Here is a 6799-nt window from a genome sequence, read left to right on the forward strand (position 1 = left end):
CCCATCAGGAGGGTCGGACTGAGCTGAGCTGAACCAGCCCGGGTTGGCAGTGTGAGCTCTCTGGGCCGCTGGGACGTGGGGTATACAGGGGCGGGGAGTCTGGGAGGAGAGAAGGGGGCGCTGAAGCCCCAGCAGAGGGTAAGGGAAGCAGGAACTGGGGGACTGTCGCAGAGACTCGGGAAATCCACTGCATTTGGGTCTAATACCCCAAACCATGCGAACATCAGATGCAACCAGGATTGCTTTCACTACAACTTCTGAGTCTACGGCTCTGGCCCTCGGGATGTGGGATGAGGCTGTGAGTCAGGCCCCTGGCTCCCCGGGGGGACAGGTGGGTTTGGGGGATGTGGAGGAAGGGTGGTAGGAGGTGCTGCTCAGGAAACACTTGTGGGTGGTGGTGTAAGGCAGGCATATTGAAAGCCTCAGGGGAAGCAGGAGACTGACACTCTGCCCCCTTCCTCAGCCCATTCCCTGCTCACAGATTCTGAGAGGGAGAAATGGGCAAGGCAAGAGTGGGAAAGAGGCGTGTGCTCCTACTAGCGGGAGAGCACAGGAGGAGGTAGATAAACGAGCCTTGTCACCCTTCTTCCAGGCTCCGCGGGAGCGGACCAGTTCCTGTCCCCCGCAGGAGGATCAGCTATTATTTATGAGCTGTCTGGAGGGGGCTCTGCGGATATATCCATCTTGGCTCCCTCCCCCCGCCCCCCCAGGCTGGGGAAGGGGGTAGAGGAAGAGCTGGTGGTGCCAGGAGGCTTGTGCTTTCTTAAAGGCACCGAAGGCCCTTGGCCAGAGGGCCCGGGTCCATCCAGCCCACACCTGAGCCCTTGGCTGCTTCCAGCTTCAGGAGAGAGGTGAGGCTCGGTCCTACTGCAGGGAAAACCCCGCTGACGGCGAAGGACATGAGCCGCCTGCTTGAGTGAAGGAAGGAGTGTGGGGGTTTTCTCAACCCTGAGTCCTCAGGGACAGCTTATCCGGGCTCTGCTGGTGCTGGTCCCAAACAGAGCCAGTGGGCCAGATGGGAGCTCACCTGACCAACTGGCACAAAACAGGAATTACAGGCTGGGAATTCGGGGGAGTGGGTGAAAGTCCGGGTGCAAGAGGAGGATCGAAGTAAAGATCTCCCTATCCCAGGTTTGGGGGTCAGGAAAAGACACCTGGGTAGCCCGGCCTCTTTTGGTTGGAGAGAGAAGAACTGAGGGTCCAGGACCCTGAGGAATGGAGCCTGAGCAGAAAAGGAAGAGGATGAGATCGAGTTGGGATGTGGTGACCAGAGGGATGGGGATGGGGAAGGGAGGGAGAGGGGCTACATGGTGGACATTTAGGAGAGGGGGAGCGGGGAGGTTGAACAGCCAGAGAGACAGGCGAGTGGAAGGGGCAGGAAGTGCGGGCGATGGAGCTACCTCAAGGCCAGAAAGGGGCCAGCCTGTGGAACGGGAGCCGGCAGGGGACACAGAAAGAGAACAACAGGGAAATAAAAAGAAAGAAAAAGCGAAGGCAGGTGAGAAGAGAGCTGTGGGCGCCTCAGGCCCCAAGTCTAGCAGGGGAGGGAGGGGGGGGGGGGGGGGGGGGGGGGGTGGGCACCTCGCTAGCAAAGGAGAGATGGCTGCTTTCTCCCTCTTTCATTTCAATCGCTATCAATAATACATTCCGGAGGAGCTGCCTTTGACAGCAATTAAAAAAGCATTTATGCTCCCAGAGAGAAATCGAAATGATTTCCTCCCACCTCCCTGCGCTCTCTGGGCAACGGTCCCTAGTGATGATCTCCCTGGTGGTGTGCGGTCCAAACTGGGGACACGCGCGGGAGGGGATGGACAGGGGCCAGGGAGTCTTCTTCACCCCCTCCCCAGAGGTAGACTATCTGAATGCTTTCTACCAGGCTCCGGGTGTGTGGGTGGCTGTGGGAGATGGGGGGGTGCAGGAGCTGGGGCTTTTAAATATGGCACAAAAACCTTTCCTGATTACCAAGCCTCTGTGAGCTTGAGAGGGAGGCTGGCCGCCTCTTCAGCCTCCTGGCTGGAGGTGACCCTTGTCTCTCTTTGCTGAAGGACCAAGAATCTGGGAGCTAGATCTAATTTCAATTCAGCAGACCTTTCCCAAGCATCCACTGTGTGCCAGGACCTCTGTCAGGCAGTGAGGGTGTTTCAGAAATGGTTAAGAGGGTCTCTGTTTTCGAAATGTTGTTACTTGGTGGGCAAGCGACACATCGAGCTCCACATAGAACCCGGATGTCAGGCAGATGGCGTAAGGAGTCACTGGGGGCACAGTACATGGAAGAGGAGAGGAATGGAGAGGGCGAGAGGGACAGTCAGTGGGAGAAGTTCCTTCCCAGGACTGGGGGACAGGGGAAATGATCATCTGTCTCTTGGTCCCTGCATGAACCAGGCTTCGTGCTGGGCATTTTATTTATATTGTTTCTTTCACTTGAACCCTCACAGCGACCCTGCAAGGAAGCCAACACTTTAACGGACTGGGAAACCAAGGGTTAATGAGGTTCCGTATCTTGCTAGAGGTCACACTGCTGGTAAGTGACAGAGCCAGGGTGAAGGATATCCATATACTCTTCACCAATCTATTCTGCTTCCCACTGGGAATGTTCAGTTCCGGAGCCTACTTACACAGCAACTTCACGCCTAGGAATTTATCCTATAGATGCCTGTGCACACAGCACAATGACATCACACACACAGTTTCTCACCGAAACCATCCTTTTCACAGCAGAAGATCAGAAACAACCTAAATGCCCATCACAGGGGACTGGTTAAATGGATTGGTAGACAATGGAATACTTTGCAGTCATCAGGAGAAATGAAGAACACTTTATGTATGGATGTGGAATAATTCCCAGAACACATTGTTTAGTGGAAAATGAAAACATGGAGCAATGTGTATAATATCCTGTCATTTGTTTAAAAAGGATAGGGGAGGAGTGCCTGGGTGGCTCAGCCGTTAACGCCCGGCTCTTGATTGTGGCTCAGGTCATGATCTCAGGATTGTGAGATGGAGCCCTGCGTTGGGCCCTGTGCTGGGCGTGGAGCCTGCTTAAGATTCTCTCTCTCCTTCTCCTCTGCTCTCCCCCTCCCCCTTCCTTCTCTAAAAAAAAAAAAAAAAAAATTGGGGAAAGAATACTTCTACATAATTACTTCTTTTGCATAATGTATATATGGAAGGAGATACAGGAATCAGACAACAGTGGTTATTTCTGGGAAGAATAACTACATGTTTGGGGATCAAGAGTGGGAGGAAGACTTCACAGAGTACTCTTGTCATGTATGAGTTTGGGACTTTTTGAATATATGACCTATTAAAAGGAAAGAAATCCAGTTAAAAATAAATGCTCTGGTGTAAACTTGTTGAATCACTATGTTGTACACCTGAAACTAATGTAACATTGTGTGCCAACCATACTAAAGAAAAAAAAACATCCTGACCTAGGCGAGGTGCAGTCTTACTGAGCAGATCTGTGGAGGTGGCGGTTTCTGGGGAGCAGAGAGTGGGGAGGTTGTGGGTATTGGCTTCAGAAGGACCTACGTTTGGATCTGCACGCTGATACTTATTAGGTACAAGTCTTCCCACAAGTTACTTAGTCATCGAGTCCCAGCTGGCTCAAATGTACTAGGGATTCTCCTTCCTCACAGGTTCTTCTAACGGGAAGGCACAGGGTAATGTAGACATGTGGTCAGAGTGGCCGCCTGTGCTAAGTACTCAGAAGGGGGCAGCTGTGACCACCGTGGGCCCTGGAGGACACCAAGAGTAAGGATGCTGGGCGCTGTTGGAGTCTGGTCAAGAGTAAGGATGCCTCGCTGATTCCTGAAGGCCTCAGGTCATCCCGGAGTCTATCTGTGCTGCTTGGGAATCTGCTGCTGTCCGGGTTGCTGGTGGCCGGGAAGAAGCCGGGCGATCCTTGGGCTGGGGGCTCCGGCTTCCCGGCGGTGCTCTTGTGCCTGGGCACGGGTGGCCCGGCCTCCATCAGGAACTGCTGGCCCCCACCCCAAAGTCTCTGGCTGGCCAGGAACCCGGAGAGCAGCCCCAGCCGTGCACAGACTTGAGGCTGTCTCTGTCTTCTTTCTTGCAAAAGGCTTTCAATTATCCTCAAAGACCTTTCTATCCAGCCTAAAAGGGTCAATGCCTTTCCTGGAGGTGGTGCTTTGTGGGAGGCTGCATGGACAGGACAGAGAGCCAGAGGGGTGTCAGGGCCACCTGGTGGACCAGAGTCAGAAGGCCTCAGTTTCCACATGTGTAGATGGAGTTAACGACCGTGAAGATCACCTCTACGGTGTAAGTGCTGTGTTCGTGGGGAAGCAGGAAAGCCGCACGAAGCATGCTTTTGTTGTCTTATGGTTGGTTTGGATACAAACACTTGTAGAGGCTGGTAAATGGGTAGACAAAGCCCCAGATCAGGCCCATCAAACCAAAACAGGATCAGCCAGAGGTTTCAAAGGAGCTTGATGAGACCGATAGGCGCTATTGCTGCCTTGGAGGGACCTATGGGTGGTGGGTGAGTGGGGGTGGGGAAGAGAGGCTGAGTGGGCTGGCCGCAGAGACTTTTTTAGGGCTTTTCCCCACTCACTCAGCAATCAGGAATGGGTGTCCCTTTGATTGTTTCTACTGGGAGATTCTGAGAAAAGATAAGACATGGGTGGCCCCATCCCGGAGAAACCCTCAGGCAGATGTGGGGGGGGAGGGGGTAGAGATCATCCAGTCATTCAACACACATTTATGGAGCCACTTGTGGAAATGGTGTGAAAGATTCCCCGGGTGGATCAGCTAGGGTCCCTGCTCTCTAGAAGCTTACAGTGGGGCAGGGAAGACCGTTTACAGCACACAGGACTATATTTTCACAAGAGGAAATTGTGCTAGTCGATTGTGTGAGAACTAAGGAATGTGGGGGGGGCGGGAAAGGGGGCATATGCTCAGGACCAGGGAGGCTTAGCTAAGAACGGCTTCCTGAGGAGGATGGAGCCCAGCCAGTAGGATAAGAACCAGGGGGCACGCTGAGAGGAGGAGGGGTGACCCATGCAGAATGCTGGGGAGCAGGTGTCCCTTCAGGAGAGTGATGTGCAGGAAATGAGCTGGAGAAAAACGTGCTGCTGGCGGGCAGACTGGGGCCCTGGGGGTGTTGCGGTTCTCTCCCCAAAACTCCCCCCGGCTGGGCAGTTGTGTTGCTTCCTGCACAGTAGCGGGAATAAACTGCTTATTATTCCTTCAGCAGCCGCACCCAGGGATTGCGTCCTGCCTACCACCGGAGTGAACAGGCGCTGTGAACCTCTGGCAGGGGCGGGAGGCGACGCCGCCACGAGACAAGGCGCGCACGTCAGGTCTGGCCACTGGAGTCGCAGGGACTGGCCGGCTGAGTTCTGTGTCTGAGTTACAACCTGCGCATGTTGGGCATGGGGACTCTGCCTCTGTCTGCTGGGCCTCCCTGTCCAGCAGGCCTGGCGGATTCACATAAATATTGATTGTCTGCTCAGCCATCTGGAAAGAGAGAGAGAGAAACAGGGTGGGAGTGTGAGCCCTATCAGGTAGCCCTGGGTGAGTGGAGTCCTGATGCCAAAGACCAACCCAAGGACCTCTTTGGCCTGCTCTCCACAGAAGAGGCAGGGATCCTAGGATGCTGAATGCTCTGGAAGGTAGTAAACACTAAACCCCGGAGAGTGGTCATCTGGGGGAAGAAGAGGAGCTTGTCATCAGGGAGGTGAACAGGGTTTCAGTGGGATTCACAGCGGTTTGTTTATGTAAGCTAAGAACAGCTACAGTGTGCATTTATGATCTTGTCCTTTATGTTTTCTGTATGTCTGAATAGTTCATAATGTAGTTTGTTTAGTGACCTTGAGAGCTCAGGGAATCCTTCCCCCAACTTCTACCCAAGACCTTCCAATAACCCATTGGAAATTGGTGATGTTCTAAGTTTAAAGCTCTAAAGGAATTCCCGAGACCCCAGCGCAACCCAGGCCCTGTCTTGCTGTGTACCCTTCCTCCAGCTTCTCTAAAAGTCCTGACTCTGTGTGAGGAGGGAGAACCTTGGCTGTGGGCTCTGGGCAGTGGCCCCTGTAATGTTCCTTAAGCGCCCCTCAGCTTCCTCTTCTCTGCTTTGATCATTCTTATTCCTCCCCCCACCCCACCGGCCCCACTGTCTGAGCAGCCAGCAAGGAAAGGGATGTCCATGGCCTTTCAGGGAAACTGGGCCTTTGGGAGAGAAGCACAGACTCCAGACAACCTTCTGACTTCCCTCTTTCCTTGTTTATTCCCATCGTCCTAAGACAGATGGCCTCATGAAGGACTGGGGACAGAGTGGACTAAGAATTTCCATGAGACAATGTCCCTATCTGATGGATCCAGATTAGGTGACCAAGAAAGACGTCGAAATCCCCTCTGTCCCTATCAGTAACTTGGACATGACTCTGAAGTGAAGGGACAGCAATTTCTATGTTAGGGGGATCCTGTCAGCCTGGAGATTCAAGACCAAGACATCCAACATTGGAGGAATTCTGGTAACCCCAGCCTGACTATAAATTCTGTGGGGCAGAGACCTCTTCTGTGATGCCGCTGGGCACCCAGCAGGTGCTTAATTAATGCTTGTTGACTGGGTAAAAAGTCAGCCTAGGTCAGAGCACTTTCATAGTTGGAGAACAGTGGAGAAGCCTGATGCACAAGCTTCAGAGTCAGACTTGAACTTGAATCGTAGCCCTGACACATCTCAGCTGTGTGACCTGGGGGATGTCGCTTCGCCTCTCTAATCTCGGGTTCCCTGATCTGTAAAGAGTCATTAACAATAGTGCCTACCTCACAGGGGTTTTACAAG

The 6799-nt window shown here is 53.3% G+C and overlaps 1 long non-coding RNA gene across 1 annotated transcript; it reads left to right on the forward strand.

Annotated features, from left to right (window-relative positions):
• The first annotated feature begins 599 nt into the window (after positions 1 to 599).
• LOC116643475 lies at positions 600 to 5428 on the forward strand. Its single transcript, XR_004301565.1, has 3 exons — positions 600 to 851; positions 2436 to 2521; positions 5207 to 5428. It is a non-coding gene; the product is annotated as an uncharacterized LOC116643475 (long non-coding RNA).
• The last annotated feature ends 1371 nt before the right edge of the window (positions 5429 to 6799 follow it).

This window comes from Phoca vitulina, unplaced genomic scaffold (genome assembly GCF_004348235.1).
Source record: "Phoca vitulina isolate PV1807 unplaced genomic scaffold, GSC_HSeal_1.0 scaffold26, whole genome shotgun sequence".
NCBI classification, from domain to species: Eukaryota; Metazoa; Chordata; class Mammalia; order Carnivora; family Phocidae; genus Phoca; species Phoca vitulina.